Here is a 17,597-nt window from a genome sequence, read left to right on the forward strand (position 1 = left end):
CAAAACACTTGATAAGCTTTTCAGCACCTATTCCCTACAATCTGTAAGCCTGTGTTCTTTTCTTGCTTTGCTCTAGGTGTCCATGCTTTACTATGTTTACTGGACACGTTTCCAAGCACCAAAAAAACTCTGATTCTACAGCAAACATTTATTCTGCTTTTTCTGTAAATAATAGGAGCTTTATGCTTTCCTCTAATTGAATAAATCACTGCTGAAGCTCAGAGAAAAAGAAAAGAAACAGACTAGCTCTAAGCCAGTATTTATGATTTTTTGGTAGAAAAGAGAAAGCAGGATTTGGGTTCTTTGTGTGGCTTGGGGTTGTTTGTTGAGTTGGTTTGTTATTTTTTTGTTGTTGTTGTTGTTCTTTTTTTTTTTAACATTAAAATAAATAACTGGAGAGGAAAAGCTTTTCAGCTTCAGATTTTTCAACTTGTGACTGGAAAATGGAGCCACCAAAACATTCCTGAACAAAGCAATTTGATCTTCTTTCAAATTGCACCTTTGAAAGCAGCCATCAGCATGTTCTGAAAGCTCTGGCTAAGTTAAAACCTGCTGAAAACAAGATTAGGACAATAAAGGCAAATTTCTTGCTTTTGTGTCCTCCCAGCTTGACTGTATTAAAGCGTGGTGGTGCAGTGGTTGTCAAAAGAGACTGTGTGTGATGTGCTGTGCAGATCCCTTTGCTAATGAGGAGCAATGAGCACGCTCTCCTGTCCTGCTGCATTTGACTCAGCCTGTCGCTCTGCAAGGTTCTCTTCTCATCACTGCTCAGTGGGAATGTCTTTTGCAGAGGAAGATAGAGACGACTGGAGGAGCGTTTGTCTGTGCATGGCTTTAGAAGAATATTTTTGAGAGCTGTGTCTTGTACTAAATGGCACTACATTGCTCCTGTCTCAGTTACCCCTCAAATAACAGGTGCTCTAATAGAGGGAGGTTCACCTGCTTTTCTTTTCTGTTCTTCTGTGTTGGAAAGTACCTCAGAGATCATCTACTCCAACCCCCCCAGCCACGGGCAGGGATGCGTCTCAAGTACATTCGGCTGCTCAAGGCCTCATCTAATTTGGCCATGAACATCCCCAGGGAGGAGACATCCACAGCCTCCTTGAGCAGCCTATTTCAGAGTCTCACCACCCTCATACTGAAGAACATCTTCCTAAGATCCAGCCTAACCCTGCTCTTCCTCAGCTTCAAACCATTCCCCCTTCTCCTGTCAGTAGGCACCCTCAGGAAAAGTCTCCAGCCTTTCTGTGAGCTCCCTTTGGATATTGAAAGGCAGGTTTTTTAGGTTGAGATATCCAAAAGGATCCCTCAGAGTAATTAGCTAAGCTAACTCAAAGCAACCACCTACAGTCTTGATATCTTGTCATCAGCTAGCTGATGAGTATGGATTAGAGAGACCATTGAACCACAGGGAGGAGATGTAGCTGGGGTGGGAAGACTAGCACAGGACCCTGAAGATGGAGGTTTGATGGTTTTCCTTCTACTAGAAGAGCCAATGTGTGCATTGTGTAATGTCCTTGGCAAAGCTGCTGTGGGCTGGTACAAGCCACCCAGCAACCAATAGCCAGGCAAGATCTGCTCCTGCAGCTTGCTCGTGGAGAGACCTACAGCCAAGATGGCCTGGTGCTGCTGCACACCTTTCTGAAAGGTCATCAGCTTTTAATATTGACATGAATCTTGCTGCTTGCCCAGCTTCACATTCACAGCCCCTCAGAGCTACAGAACTATAAAAGATGTGACAGCATTTGAGTGATGGAATGGAAAACCCTGCAGTCAAGAGGCAGGTTTGGGAAGCATATGGGCAATATCCTGCAAATCATTTCCATATAGAGCTTTTGCTGCAGACCAGAACTTGTCTATATAACTGCAGCTTCTGTTGGCTCCTTTTCTCTCCTACCTCCTCAAAACATCCCATCTGTCTGGCTCTCAAATTAACAGGGTGTTTTAATACAATGAGCAAAGCTCCTCCAATCTATTACCTCAAAGGGAATTTGAATAACTTAGAATTGTTGTGGATTAACTCTTAGTTTTCTGATGTTTGCTAAAGTTCTCTACAAAGCAACCTGCTACATGCCCCATGCAGAGACCACCATGAGATTTCAGGATGTGCACATCAAGGAGCAGCTGGAGCAACACAGTCTTGTTAGCCCCAAATGAATCTTATTCCTTCCAATTAACACCAGCTCCATGTATTCAGAAGGCCTCTTGGCCAGTCATGCTTCAATCTCATCAACTCAGCTCTTTCATAGACTGGCTCAAGCTCAGTTGGCTCCATCCCATTTCCATGGGGCAGTATGAGAACTTGCTCTGTCACAAGGGCCCATCTTGCTGCAGGCACTTTTAGTTAACACCTTACACTCTGACACTTTGAGTTTTGAACAGTTTTTAATTCAAAAGCAGACAGAGCTCTGTAAAGCAATGAACTCTGCAAGAGTGGAGAAGGGGCTTGCTGGGACCACACTGTCCCTGGCCAGAAGAGAAACCTGCAACAGAGTGAAATCAAAGATTTCACTGCATGTCAGTGCAGTGTGAAATACATCAGCTGGAAAGTGACTTCCTTGAAATGTAGAATCCTTCTTGCTAGAAAAGACCTCTTGATCATCAAATCTAACTTTTACCACCATCAGACTATGTAGGACTACATCTGCACATTCTTTTAACACCTCCAGAGATGGTGACTCCAGCACCTCCCTGGACAGCTTGTTCCAACGCCTGACCACTCTTGTAGAAATGAATTTTTTCCTATTATCCAATCTAAACCTCCCCTGGTGCAACTTCAGGCCACTTCCTCACATCCTATGACTTGTTACTAGGAAGAAGAGACCAACATCCACCTGAAAGCAACCTCCTTGCAGGGAGCTGTAGAGAAGGTCTCCCCTTAGCTTCCTCCTCTCCAAGCTGAACAATCCCAGGCACTCCTCACCAGACTTGTTTTCCAGACCCTTCACCAGCTTTGCTGCCCTTCTCTGGACACACTCTAGCACCTCAATCTCCTTCTTGGAGTGAGAGATCCAAAACTGAACTCAGTATCTGAAGGAAATGACACCTACTTATGACCTATTAGCCCCGGTACTGCAAAGCAACTTCAGTCCAGAGGAAAACAGAAACTGTCATTTCACTGGCTTCAGGATCACAACTGTTTTTTAAAGAGCTGAGCTAAAGGCTTTCTCCTGCAGAGAAGTTTCTTCTTGCTTATATATCTGCTGGTCAAACCATGGATGTTGAACACGTTTCTGACCAATATGACCACAAGCATAACCAGACCTGTGTTAAGCACAATTGGAAAGTACTACCAAGGACACAACCTAGCCCAGCATAGAAGGGAGATTAGTAGCAGACAGTCATGTCTGGAGGCAGACAAACAGTTGGTTGGAGAAGTGCCCAACAAAACTGACTGAAAGCAATCAAAAGAGTCTTAAGAATGTCTATGAGGTTGGACAAAACTCCATAGTGAGCTTTCTGCTCTAATTTTCATCATGGTTCAAAACCAAGGCTGTGCTCAGACTCATCATCCTGGGAAAAAATATTATAGAATCAGAGCCATTAAGGTTGGAAAAGACCTGTAAAAGCACCAAGTCCAACTGTCAACCTATCACCACCACGCCCTACTACACCACATCCCAAAACACCATGTCTACAATTACTTCCATAACCACAAGTGCCTTCTGCTCCATCTGCCAGCACTGGTAGTAGTAGACACTGTCTTTTTATCCTGTGCTATGGGTTCCCTGACTAGAGAATGTCTCTTCCTTATGTGCAGAAAGTCTGGCAGAAGAAGACATTGAGGTAAATTTCAGCAGAAGCTTCAGGAATAGCTAATGCCCTGGGATGGAGACTATAGCACAGTTCCCTTCTAACCTGTAAACTGGTTGATTTGCTTCACTATTTAACGCAATCTTGAGGAGTCACCTACAGCCTGGAGCTGCAGACAGTAATGAAGTTGTTGTTGGGCTGCCTCAGCTTTACAGTAATTGCTGATTAAAGCAGGCAGAGGACACTGCCAAGGCCTGGCATGTGACCAGGCTGTGCAGTTGCTCTGCCCCAAATTCACACCACTGAACAGTTTTGGTGCACCTATCATATTCTAGGACAGCTTCACTATTTCCTAATCAGCTGGGGCAATTTGCATAGTCTCTGGCTGTGTCTGACATCAAACCTCATCTGATTCTGTGGTATGCTGCAACACTACTAAAGACAACCATCTTCCAAGGATGCTTTCCAGCTGCATCATTCCCCTTCTTCACCAGTGTTAGATAAAAAGGACAACTTGTGTCTCTGTGTGCTAATGAAGAGAGTCTTCTTCTCTGGCCTTTAGCACGCTGTTCTCCTCTGCTTGTGAAACAGTTTGCCTTTGGAATGGTCTGCCCAGGGAGCAGTTGGAGTCACTGTCCCTGAAGGTGTTCAAAAAACAACTGGATGAGGCACTTAGTGCCATGGCCTAGTTGATTGGACAGGGCTGAGTGCTAGGCTGGACTGAATGGTCTTGAAGGTCTCTTCCAACCTGGCTGATTCTATGATTCTATGATCTGAACCCATCTCTGAGGCAGTCAGAGACTGATAAATAAATTAGTATCACTGGACATGAGTTTGACATGGAAGCAGGGAAACAAGTGTTCCCACAGGAAGTTTGCAGATGACACCAAGCTCAGTGGCAGTGTTGATCTGCTTCAGGGTGGGACAGCTCTACAAGGGGATCTGGACAGACTGGATTGATGGATTGAGGCCAGTGGCAGGAGATTCAAATAGGACAAGTGCTGGGTCATGCTGGGTCACAAACTTCCCCCCACCATGAATGCTCCAGGACTGGGGCAGGACACTGCCTAGCAAAAAAGCATCTGAGGGTGGTGGCTGACAATCTACTGAAGATGAATTACAGTATGCTCAGGTGGCCAAGGAGGCCAACAGCATCCTGGCCTGGATCACTAACAGTGTGAGTTGCAGGACCAGGGAAGGGATTGTCCCCCTGTATACAGCACTGCTGAGACCACACCGTAAGTCTCGGGTTCAGTTTTGGGGATCTCACTACAAGGACACTGAGGTGCTGGAGCATGTCCAGAGATGGGCAACGAAGCTGGCAAAGGGCCTGGAGAACAGGTCTGGTGAGAAGAAGCTGAGGGAACTGGGAGTATTTAGCCTGGATGAAAGAAGGCTGAGGGGAGACTTCATTGCTCTCTACAACTCCATGAAAGGAGGTTGGATCCAGGTGGGGATTGGTGTCTTCTTCCTAGTCTCAAGTAATAGGGGGAAAGAAAATGGCCTGGAGTTGCATCAGTGGAGGTTTAGATTGAATGTTAGGAAAAAATTCTTTCCTGCAAGAGTGGTCAGGCATTGAAACAAGGAAGTGGTGGAAGTGTTAAAATAACATTTAGACATGGCATTTCTGGCTATGGTTTAATGGCCGTGCTTGTGCCGGCTTGACAGTTGGGCTCGGTGATCTTCGAGGTGTTTTCCAGCCTCACTAAGTCTATAATTCTATGAAGTGACAACATTTTGTCTTGTCTCATGCAATCAGCACTAGCTACAACAGAGAGAAGAAACTTGTGACCTTGCTGTGCATCATCTTGTGTTTCTGCTTTACAGATCACCAGTTCAGAACAGATCTCTGATAACAAAAGTCTCAGGTGAGAAGGAGACATCTCCTCCAGTTTAAAATGCTGCCTAACTGGAAGTGAAGTGCCTCATGACACATTCCTAACATGTCACATTTGTATCATGAAATGCTTACCTGCAGGCAGATGGCTGGAATTGCACAGTGGGGTTCCTCCTTGTAATCTGCTGCCACTAAATGCTGCTTGAGTTAGGTCCAAAAACCTCTTCAAGTCAAAGGGACTGTTTAATTCAGCTGACTGCAACAGAGGTTGGGTAGGATCCAGACAATTAGGTGATCCTTGAGTTGTCTTCTGGGTGTCTGCTGACACTCTCCTTGGGAGGATTTCCAGCTTCATTGGAGTTTTATGTCAGCAGCTCTGAAATAAGAGAGATTTAGCTTAAATTTACAGAAATTCACACTCCAGGAAACCCTTAACCCTGTGGAAGTGCTGCCACTGGTAAGAATTTACACTATTAACTTCCCCTTGCTTGACCCCAGGAGTTATCACAGTATCAACAAGGTTGGAAGAGACCTCACAGATCATCAAGTCCAACCTATACTGACTTATAAAGGTGTACAAGATTGGCAAAATGGTTCTTTCAATACCAAACAAGGAAGGACAAAACCAAGCTCACTGCTCTTGAGATGCTCCTACAACTCTGTAGTGTGTGGAAATCACTGTTATCAGTCGTCAGATGATCAGGTGACAGAACAAGAGGAAATTGGCCTGAAATTGTTCTGGGATGTGTTGGAGTCACAATCTCTGAAAGTGTTCAAGAAACATGTGGACATGGCAGTTTGGGACATGGTTTAATGGACATGGTGGTGTTAGGTTGATGGCTACACTTCAGGGTCTTAAAAGGTCTTTTGCAACTGAAACAATTATATGATCCTACGATCACAGTCCTGGCATGCAAGTGATGAAACATATTCCACAGAACCTGAATCATGCCATTCCTTGAAACAGACAAAAAGGCCCAACTTCATAGAGTCAAACCACATAGAGGAGAATCTTCTGGGAGATAATTGGATCTTTCACTACCTTTTCAAATAAAACTGTGTCCTGAGCTACTGCATATATTTCTGTGCTGTAAACACCAGGACAAAGTCAATGTAAAAATCATATAATCATAGAAATAGAAAATGGTAGGGGTTGGAAGATGCTTCTGGACATCATTGAATCCAACCCTTCTGCCAGAGCAGGATCACCTAATGCACACAGGACCATATTCAGACAGATCCTGAAAGTCTCCAGAGAAGGAGACTCCACAATCTCCCTGGGCAGGCTGTTCCAGGGCTCTGGTAATCTTACAGCAGATGATTTTTTCCTCATATTGAGGTGGAACTTGCTGTGTTCTAGTTTGTGTCCATTGCCCCTCATCCTGACACAGGATATCACTGAAAAGAGCCTGGCCCCTTCTTCTTGACACCCACCCTTCAGGTATTTATAGACATTACTAAGATCCCCTCTGAGTCTTCTGCAGACTAAACAGCCACAGGTCTCCCAGACTTTCCTCATCAGATAGATGTTCCAGTCCTTTCATCACCCTCATAGCCTCTGATGAACTCTCTCTAGTAGTTCCCTGTTCCTCTTGATCTGGGGAGCCCAGAACTGGACATAATGCTCCAAATGTTGTCTCACTAAAGCAGAGTAGAGGGAAAGGAGAACCTCCCTTGACCTGCTGGCCACACTCTTCTTGGTCCTCCTCACCTATCTAGATCAAAATCTTTCTTATATTTTGTATTGGCTGGAATGAGAAATATTTACTGGTTACTTTGTCTGCAATACCAGACCTGACAAATAAATTCCTAATGCAAAACTCCTGCAAAACACAATTATTATTCAATTCCTCTGAACAATTGAATAAATGTGGTGCAATGACTTCTGTTAGCTGCTCTCCTAGCCAAGCTCTGCTACATCATTAAATATTATTGAGTTGGGTCTGCCTTTTTACTTTGGAATTATGTGCCTGGCATTTTAGTCTATGGCCATAAATGCTGGGAATGACAGTTATACAAGCATCCATCTTTTTCACTACTGTCTCACATCAAACATTAATGGTGGGAGCTGTAATCCATTCCTCACAGCCTCAGATATCTCCATTTGCTGGGAAAAGGAACTGTAACAGAGCGCTCTGACAACTGGCAGTAAGTAATTACTCTTAGAAATATTCTCAGTAAACTCAATTTGCTCCCAGAGGTCTTTTAAATTATCTCTCTTTAGAGTGCAATACTTTTTTTTCCCCCCAAATGACAAGGTCACACACACAAAAAAAAAAGCAAAACTCTATTTTATCTTTATCAAAGCTTTATCCCCCCACACCCCCCATAAAACTGTTACAACACATAATTCCAAGCAGATAGAGATATTGTGTTTTACTGTTGGAGTCCAGGAAAGCCATAAAGCAAGCAGAGTTGTTGTTTACACTCACAATAAATTTGTAATATCGTAGAGCATTCTAGGTGAGGGAAATGCTTCTGCTAATGGCAGCTGAGATGAAAGACTTTCTTTATTTTTCCTTTGTAAAATTCACAGGGAAAATAATTTTCTTTGGGATTTAGACTAAAAAAAACTCCTGGTGAATCGGAAAAGAGGAATTTCAAACCACAGTCTCAGCCATGTTCATAAATATGTAAAGGGTGAATGTCAGGAGGATGGAGCCAGGCCCTGCTCAGAGATGTCCAGTGAGAGGACAAGGGCCAATGAGTGCAAGCTGGAGCAGAGGAGGTTCCACGGGAACAGAAGGAAAACCTTTTTCAGTGTGAGAGCGACAGAGCCCTGGAATGGGCTGCTCAGAGAAGCTGTGGAGTCTCTTTGTCTAGAGGCATTCAAAATCTGCCTGCATACGTTCTTGTGTGACTTGCCCTTGGTGATTCTGTTCTAGCAGGGAGGTTGGACTGGATGATCCTTTAAGGTCCCTTCTAACCCCTAACATTTTGTGATAACACACACTTTATCTCATCACCTTGCTCCCTGATCACTCGTGCAAGAAAGAAATGTTTCACAATATGCAACCTAACCCCATCCCAGCACAATTTCAGGCCATTTCCTCTCATTCAATCAACAGATAGCAGGGAAACCAACTCCTTGTTGTCTCCAAACTCCTTTCAGTCAGTTGTAGCAAGCCCTCCACTCAGCCTCTTCTTCAGACTAGACAGTCCTGGTTAGAGCTTGGAAAAGTAGGAACAACTTAGGAAGAGTATGTGTCCTCATACTGAATGAGTGGGTTTTTATTCCTTTTCTTCATAGGCATGTCACACAGGAATGATCTGGGACAGACTTGGAGAGAATTTAATGGGCATAGCACAAGGGCTGTTGGAACAGTCAAGAAAGTTTCTGAGTAGCACTTCCACTTTTATGCCCTTTACTGTCTTGCATTTGATTTATTTCCATTGCTTTTCTTTGACAAGCTGAGACCTGTAGAAAGTCTCATCAGAATCATCTTACAATTTTAATTTTATTTTGGTCCAGAAAGTTTATCTTCTCTGAACCCTGACACTGAAAACAGGAGGCTCTTCTGACAAGGGCTCTTCTTATGTTGTTACTATTTTCTTGCATGGCTTAATCAAGACAACATACAGAAGGAAAATGTCTAAATTAATGTTGGATAAAGACAGACCATAAAACTATCAGTTTAGCTTGGGAATGGAAGGGAAGGGCTGCAAAACATAATTTAAAAAAATAAATTAATAAATTAAACTGCACCACTTTGATGGGAAGTAAGACTGGATCTTTCTAAACACAACAGCTCAAGCCAAAAAAAGAGCACCAAGCACTGGGTCCTTTAGGCTCCCTCTGGCTTTAGGGTTTGTTCTGAATTTGGAGTTTGCTGCTCTGTTTCTGGCAGCTAAAAAGCTCTGCTTTTCTGACAGGAGTTGACAAGGACTTGAGTAAAATCCTGCTGACATGGCCATGAGTGTCTCTTCCTGCTATAATGGCATTTGCTGCTCTTTGCCATAGGTAGCAAATAAATAAATAAATAAATAGGTGGATGGATAGATAGACAGATATAATATCTCTTATTTCCCTAGAGGCAGTAGTAACTGAAATATACGTAGGGGGATATACAGAGTTCTGCTTGTGGACTCAAAGCCTTAAGAAAGCTATTAATGGATAAATCTTTTCCCTCAGCCTACAATCCCTTGCAAGGCATGAGAAGGCAGCTGCTTGAGCACAAAGCAGAAACCACAGTGGAATAAAGTGTGTTTCCTCTTCTGAGCAAAGTCTCTAAGTCATAGAATCATAGAAATATTATGGTGGGAAAATACCTCTAAGATCACTGAGTCCAATCATAAACCTAACACCACCACTAAACCATGTCCTGAAGTGCCATGTCCACCGGTTTCTTGAACACCTCCAAGGAGAGGGACTCCATCACCTCCCTGGGCAGCCTGTTCCAATGTCTGACCACTTGTGAGGGAAAGACATTTTCCCTAGTACACAACTTAAACCTTCTCTGGTGCAATGTGAGGCCATTTCCTCTAGTGTTATATGATATGGTCTATGGTGAAGGGACATAACTAAATCCAAATGACAGAGTTCACACTCTTGGTATGAACTCAGGAGAAGCCCATTTGTAGGTTTATAGAAATTATGGGTGGTCAGAGATGGGACAGACTTGAAGTTAAAGTATTATTCATACATATTTCTACAGTAGATCTTTGGATGATACATTGAATCCTTAACCTAGAGTAATAATCTACCAGTGATCCACATCAGGTAACTTCATAACTTTAAGTTTACACACCTGCAGATCTGGTCCATCTAACTCTATGGAGAAAGCTACATCATTTTATCCCAGAGGTAAATTTGACTTGTAGCAATAGAATTCTTATCAGCTGAGGATTTGATTCTGTGACTGGAAAGGAGCTGAGCAAACTGGGACGAATGTGTGCACCATAACCTGCACTTGTTCTTACTATTGTATCAAACATTTCAAAACCAACTCAAAATCTGAGTTCGCCTTCTTTTTTTTTTTTTTTTCTTTCCCCTTTGTACAATTATTTAGTGAATATCCACAAAATGCAGTCAGATTTTAAGAAAATTAGAACTGGCTGATAAAAACAAACAAGCAAACATACATAACTGGAAATCAGATCCATCTCTTCCCACAGAAATTTATCTCATGTCTCAATTTATTCAAATTGTTTTTGCTGAGGTTTGACTTCTAACACAGAGAGCCTCCTGAAAGGAAGTTGGAGTCTGGTGGGTGTTGGGCTCTTCTCCCTAGTAACAATGATAAGAGGAGAGGAAATGGCCTCAGAAACTTCTTGACTGAAAGAGTTGTTAAAGCCTGGCACAGGCTGGCCAGAGAGATGGTTGAATCCTCAACTTTGATGGTGTTTCAAACAGTCAGAGATGTGATGCTCAGGGACATGGTCTAGCACCAGCCTTGGCAGAGTTAGATAATGGTTGGACTCAATAATCTTAAAGGTCTTTTCCAACCAAAATTTATCTACAGTTCTATTTTGACTTGCCCCCAGACTAAACCAGAACATTTCAAAGCACAAATGCATACAAGAAGTCCAATTTCTGCTCAATAACTTTTTCTTGAGGAAAATACAGGCTTTCACCCAAACTCCACTTTTGAGTTGAAAAAACAAGACTGGAAAAATTGCAGCCAGCTCTACCAAACATCTGTGTCCTTTCACCCTGACAGTTCTGCCTTGCTAGTAACACTCCACAGTGAGTCACACTGATTTCCCAGAGCTAAGAGATGTCTTTGCAGTCACTTCTGTCAGTCACCAGACAGCAGTGCCTAAGCCATGCCACTCTGAGAGGGCAGCCAAGTGATGCTTGCTTCTATAGGTCCATGAGCTAGGATTTCCTCTTTGTTGCTTTTGCTTTTTAAAAAGAAAAGGCAAAGGTCATCAAGTCATCATTTCTAATGCTTATAAGAGTCTCCAGTCCATCAGACACACCACTTCTACCTCTACAAGCTGTAAGTTGAACTCAGAGCAACAATGCATTTCCATTGACTTTTTCTTTAAGCTGAATTTCTAACTTGTAAAATATTATCCAGAGGTCTTAGAGAATGTTCTCTAACTCCTTAAATCTTAAACACCTCTACATCTTTTTGAATCTTTAAGTTCTTAAATCAAGAATGAGCACACACTTCAAGATCTTTGAGTCAGTTCAGCCACTGAACTGCTGGAGAGAGCCATGAAGATGATCAGAGGGCTGAAGTACTTCCCCTGTGGAGACAAGCTGAGAGTTGAGGCATTCAACCAGGAGAAGAGAATTCTCCAGAGAGACCTTAGAGGAACCTCTCAGTACCTGAAGGGGACTACAAGAAAGGTAGGGAGGGCCTTTTTGCAAGGGCTTGTAGTGATAGGGCAAGGAGCAATGCATTGAAGCTTGAGGAGAGCAGATTTAGACTAGAGATTAGAAAGAAATTCTTTGCCATGAGGATATTCTAACACTGGAACAGATTGCCCAGAGGGGCTGTGGATGCTTTCTCCCTGGAGATGCTGAAGGCCAGGCAGGATGTGACCTTGAGAAACCTGGTCTAACGGGATGCATCCCTGTCCATGGCGGGAGGGTTGAACCGAATGATCTTGAAGGTCCCTGCCAACTCAAACCATTCAATGATTCTATGGTATCTGGTAAAATGTAATACTTATAGGTCAGTTTAGAAGTTCACCACAATCCATTCTGCCTTAATAATCTACAAATTTATGCAGTGACCAACAAAACTTAAACTTTGGCTGTCCTTTCCCATTCCTCTATTTGTAGTTTTTAATGCAACCCTACAGAGATATACAAATTAAAAGGATACCAGCTAGTCTGAAATCAAAACAATTAGATGGAGAGCAAATCAGACAAACCAAATGACCTAAGCCACTTATTTTTTCCCCTTTTCATTATTTCTTTTTTCTGTATAGATCTCACTTGCAGCTTCTTAGAACCCCTAGAAAACTGAAGCTCTGTCACAACAATCTGGCCTCTGCTGTCACTCTTATTTCCCACTTGCAACATCATCACTAAACCTGCAGACATCCCTGTACAAACAAGTCTTTTAAAAGAGCATTTTGTCCTCCTTTTACCCTTCTCCCTCTGCAAATCCCCTTCAGATTTACACTAGGCTGAAGGTTGATCAGAATCTTGGAGTTGTGCTGATAATGTCCAAACATAGGGAATCTCTCCTACTGTGCTATGGATGGTGGTTTCTGTTTCACAACTGCATGGAGAAAGATCACAGAAGCTGTTACCCCTTTGAAATTCTCCTCACTCAACGAGTTTGCTGACAACACCAGGCTGTGCAGTGCAGATGGGATGTCATCCAGAGGAACTTGGACAGGCTGGAGAGGTGGGCCAATTCCAATGCTTATGAAGTTCGACAAAGACAGCTCCACGGTCCTGCATGGGGGTCACAACTATAGGATGGACAGAAAGTGAATAGAGAGCAGTGCTGAGGAGAAGGACTTGGGGGTTGTCAGTTGATGACATTACATGACCCAGCAATGATCACTGGCAGTGCAAAAGGTAGCTGTGTGCTGGGCTGCATCCAAAGCAGTGAGAGTGGCCCCTTTACTTTGCTCCGATGAGACTCTGTCTCGAGTCCTGTGTCCAGCTCTGGTGCTCCCAACACAAGAAAGACATGGAACTGTTAGTGCAGGTCCAGAGGAGGGCCATGAAGATTGTCTAATGTCTGGAGCTCCTCTCCTATGAAGACAGGCTGAGAGAGTTGGTCTTGTTGAGCTTGGAAAAGAGAACACTCTGGGGAGACTTTAGAGCAGCCTTTCAGTATTTGAAGGGGCCTGCAGGAGATCTGGACAGGGACTTTTTACAAAGGGATGTGGTAATAGGATGAGAGACAATGGTTTGAAACGGAAAGAAGCTAAATTTAAATTGGACATCAGGAGGGAATTCTCCACCATGAGAATGGCAAGTCACTGGAACAGGTTGCCCAGAGAAGCTGTTGTAGCTCCAAGTCCAGCAATGTTGAAATTGAGAATGGATGGGGCCTTGAGCAAGCTGTCCATATCCAGAAAAGGGGGAGTTGGAATAAGATGATTTTGATGGCCCCTTCCAACCCAAACCATTCTATAACTCCATCAGTCTCTGCATCAGTTAGGTAAGTCAATATCTTCATGATTGTGTGCTTTAGGAAAACTGCCACAGCCTGCAGTATGCCACTGCACATCATAATGACAAAGAAGAAAAACATTTCTGGGATTTTGGATTCCCCCCTGACACACACATTTCCCAATATCCAGCAGCTTGGATTCAGAAGAGTAGCCAGGCAGGCACCCACACAGCCATGCTCAAACTGATCACATAGACTGCTTCACAAAACTCAGAGAGACCCATTAACTCCACCAAGGCTTAATCTAGATGACATCACAACTGCTGAAAACAAATTGTGATGGCACATAATCCACTACAAAGAACTTGAGCTTGTGTCGCTTCGTGTTTCTATAGCCAAGAATGAGCAAGCCATAGGAGAAGAGGAAATCATAGGATCACAGGATCACAGGATGTTAGGGATTGGAAGGGACCCAAAGAGATCATCCAGTCCAACCCCCTTGCCAGAGAAGGACAATACTATCTAACATAGATCACAGAGGAACACATCCAGACAGGCGTTGAAAGTCTTCAGAGAAGGAGACTCCACTACCTCCCTGGGGAGCCTGTGCCAGTGCTCTGTGACCCTTACAGGACAGAAGTTCCCCCTTGTGTTGAGGCTGAACCTCTTTTGCTGCAACTTGCACCCGTTGAGCCTTGTCCTATCACAGGCAGCAAGTGAGCAGAGCCTGTTCCCCCCATCCTGGCCAGCCCTCAGATACTTATATACATTTATCAAATCCCCTCTCTGTCTTCTTTTCTCCAGACTAAAAAGCCCCAGGTCCCTCAGCCTTTCCTCATAAGCCATGCCCTCCTGTCCCCTAATCATCCTCTTAGCCCTCTGCTGGACCCTTTCCTCAAGTTGCAGCAGGCAAAGCTTAGATTGGATCTTAGAAAAAAAATTCTTCACTAAGATGGTTCTAGAAGACTGGAACAAGCTGCCCAGGAAGATGATCAAATCCCTATCTTGAAGCACTGAAAAGAGGCAGAGGTGTGGTGTTGAGGGACATGGTTTAGCACCAGACATTGTAAAGTGAGGTGTACAAAAAATGAGAAGTGTTACTTTGGGCCATGGTTTAGTGGTCACAGATGTGTTGAGTAGAAGGCTGGACATGATGATCTTCAAGGTCTTTTTAAACCTTAATGACTTCATCATTCTAGACTTCAATGATCATAAAAGTCTTTTTGAACCAAAACAATTTGCTGATTCTGTGACTTTATTGTGATCTTAATGCCAAATATCACTCACAGAAGATCATAAACTTTGATCACAATGACACAGATTTAGCCTCTTTAAATAATCTGCATCTTGACCGGCAGCCTGGTCTGCTTTCTCATCACCAGTTATATACAGGGGTCATAAACAAAGGAGAAAGGAAACAGGCAGTAAATTAAGGAACAGGCAGCTGAAAAGGTCAAAGCAGGATGCTTTATTGCTGTCTGTCACCCAGTGTACAGCACGTTAAAATTCACACACTGGCTGTTCAGGAAAACAGAAACCAGCTCCAAAGTGTAGGAGAAATCAGTCAGCATGCATGGACTCTACTGGAATAGATTGGACTCAGTGTATCTCAAAAGGCCTCTACACAGCAAGAAACAAATCTCTGTTGCTATCTGCTGGCTTAATGGCTGGGAACTTGAAGAGGGAATAAATGATGGGACATCTGCACATATTGCAGTAATGCTGCAAATCAATCACAGAATTGTTTCATGCAGAAAAGACTTGTGAGATCATTGAGTCCAACCTTTAGCTAACTTTACGTGTTCACTGCTAAACCATGGCCCTCGGCACCATATCTCTGCCTCTGAAACACCTCCAGGAATGGGGATTCAAACACCTCCCTTGAAAGCCTGTGCAAGCCTTTGAGAATCCTTTCAGTCTAAAAGCTTCTTCTCATAACTAACCTACACCTCCTCTGGGGCAATCTGAGGCCATTTCCTCTTGTCCTATCATTTGTTCCAAGAGAGAATAAACCAAATTCCACTTTGCTCTATAACCTTCTTTCAAGTAGCTGTAAAGGGCAAGGTGGTCTCCCCTCAGCCTCATCTTCCCCAGACTAAACAAATCCAGTTCCCTCAGCCAATCCTCGAAGAACTTTTCTTTAGATCCTTCACCAGCTTCCTTGCCCTTCTTCGGATCTGCTCCAGCACCACATCTTTTTTTGTGGTGAGTGGCCTACAATCATCTTCAGCTGATTGTCTTTCAACATGCATGGGTAGGCACTTCCCAGCCACTCTGCCCCAGTCCTGGTGTGTTGCAGTGGAGTTGCTGAAGACTCAAGTGCAGGAAATACAACACTCATGAAAGGAACTGCCTTTGCAGTCCACTCACTCTCATTTAACTGAGAGAAGCTTGCCTGCTTTCAGTGCCTCAGAGTGCAGCTGCCAAAGGCCATGTCCCTTTAATTCCACAAGCAGCTTATCAGAAACAGGGCTGGCAACATAAAGTCTCTTTCCAGGAACTGCCTAATTTTGCATGTGACTGTTTGTGCATAGAAGCAGAGAAGAAGAATTAGAGGGAGATGACAGTTTTGAAACATGTTATTTGTGATCAAGTCCACCAAACACTAATGAGACACTGTGTCTTGCCTGCAGCACAGCCTGATAGATTTTTTTTTGTCATATAATTATATGCTTCTGTGGCAGAACATATTTTCCACAATGATTTTCTTTTGATCTATCTATCTACCTATCAGGGAGGAGTGGACCAGCAATTTGCAAAAAGCTATCTTTAAACAACGATGAAAGATAAGTAGTGTCTACTCTTACCATTTCTCTTGTAACCTAGCTGAATGCTCAAGATCACTGATTCAGAATAATTCAGCCACTAAATCAGAGACAAATGTTACTCATGGACTCCTCTCCATTCCCAAAGGGAACAAGGGACAGAGACCACTGGGTTGGGAAAGAAACTAAACCTGCTTTCATGAAAATAACCACAATAAAATAAAAGAGATACAAACCAATATCAAACCCAGCTCCTGATGGCAGTTGGTCACCGTCATCGCTGATGCTGTGGCAGAAGTCCCAGACTGGACTCAGTGGCAGATGGGAACCAGATTCTGGAGATGGGACTCTAGAATGGGAGCTTGTGGATCAGGCTCAAAGTCAGAATGAACAGAGTCCTCCTCAGACACCAGCCACTGGATGAGAGGAAGAAAAAGAAGAAGGTGACTCTGGAGATGTCTCAGATTTATGTCAACTATGACATCCATGGGATGTAATCCCTCTTTGGTCAGTTTAGGGCCACCTGAGCTGACCACTCCTCTCTCCAGGTGTGGCCTTTGACTCTGCACCCCCATGCAGCACTAGAGATGTAGCAGTGCCCTTGGTCTGCACCTCAACCCTTGGCACTAACCCTACCCATCATTGTTCTCACTGCTAGGAGCAGCCCTGTCTGTGAGAACATTCCCTGAGCCACTGGAAGTGACTGAGCAGAGCCTGAGCTGGAAAGCCAAATCACTGGCCAGAATCAGTTGTGCTCTAGCTAAGGGCAGGCCAATATTCTTCTGCTTTTTTTGGAAGAAGGATATGGGATTTGTTTTCACCAATGCTAGATTCACCATGGCCACGGAACCAAAACGTACTGTGTTTGCATGTTATGAGCCCAGTCCTGTGGCCACAAAATAGCATCTCTCCTCCTAGGGGTCAAGAGAGTGACAAGGTCAGAGAAGAGGCCTATGGCTAGCATAGCAAATATGTAACACTTAAGTCTTACTGTTTACCTCAAAGAGTGTAGAGGGCAACTCCTCACACACACACACCAGAGTCTCTTCTGTTACCTGAAGGAAAAAAAGACACGTTCAGGCTTGTCATATGTTGTTAAATATATTGCATTTTGTCGTGATCTGGTCTGCTGCAGAGATGATTTGACCAAATTCTAGTCCCCCCTGCAATGGGGACTCCTCTCACTTGTTACTGTTCAGATAACGAAACAAC

General features: G+C 43.6%; 1 long non-coding RNA gene across 1 annotated transcript; it reads right to left on the reverse strand.

The window, feature by feature from the left end:
- Positions 1-2,435: 2,435 nt before the first annotated feature.
- On the reverse strand, positions 2,436-16,795 carry LOC135178424 (uncharacterized). The gene is made up of 3 exons (XR_010303522.1): positions 16,622-16,795; positions 5,726-5,966; positions 2,436-2,483 (listed from the first exon to the last, which is right to left on the reverse strand). It is a non-coding gene; the product is annotated as an uncharacterized LOC135178424 (long non-coding RNA).
- Positions 16,796-17,597: the final 802 nt, after the last annotated feature.

This window comes from Pogoniulus pusillus, chromosome 9 (assembly GCF_015220805.1).
Source record: "Pogoniulus pusillus isolate bPogPus1 chromosome 9, bPogPus1.pri, whole genome shotgun sequence".
Classification (NCBI taxonomy): Eukaryota; Metazoa; Chordata; class Aves; order Piciformes; family Lybiidae; genus Pogoniulus; species Pogoniulus pusillus.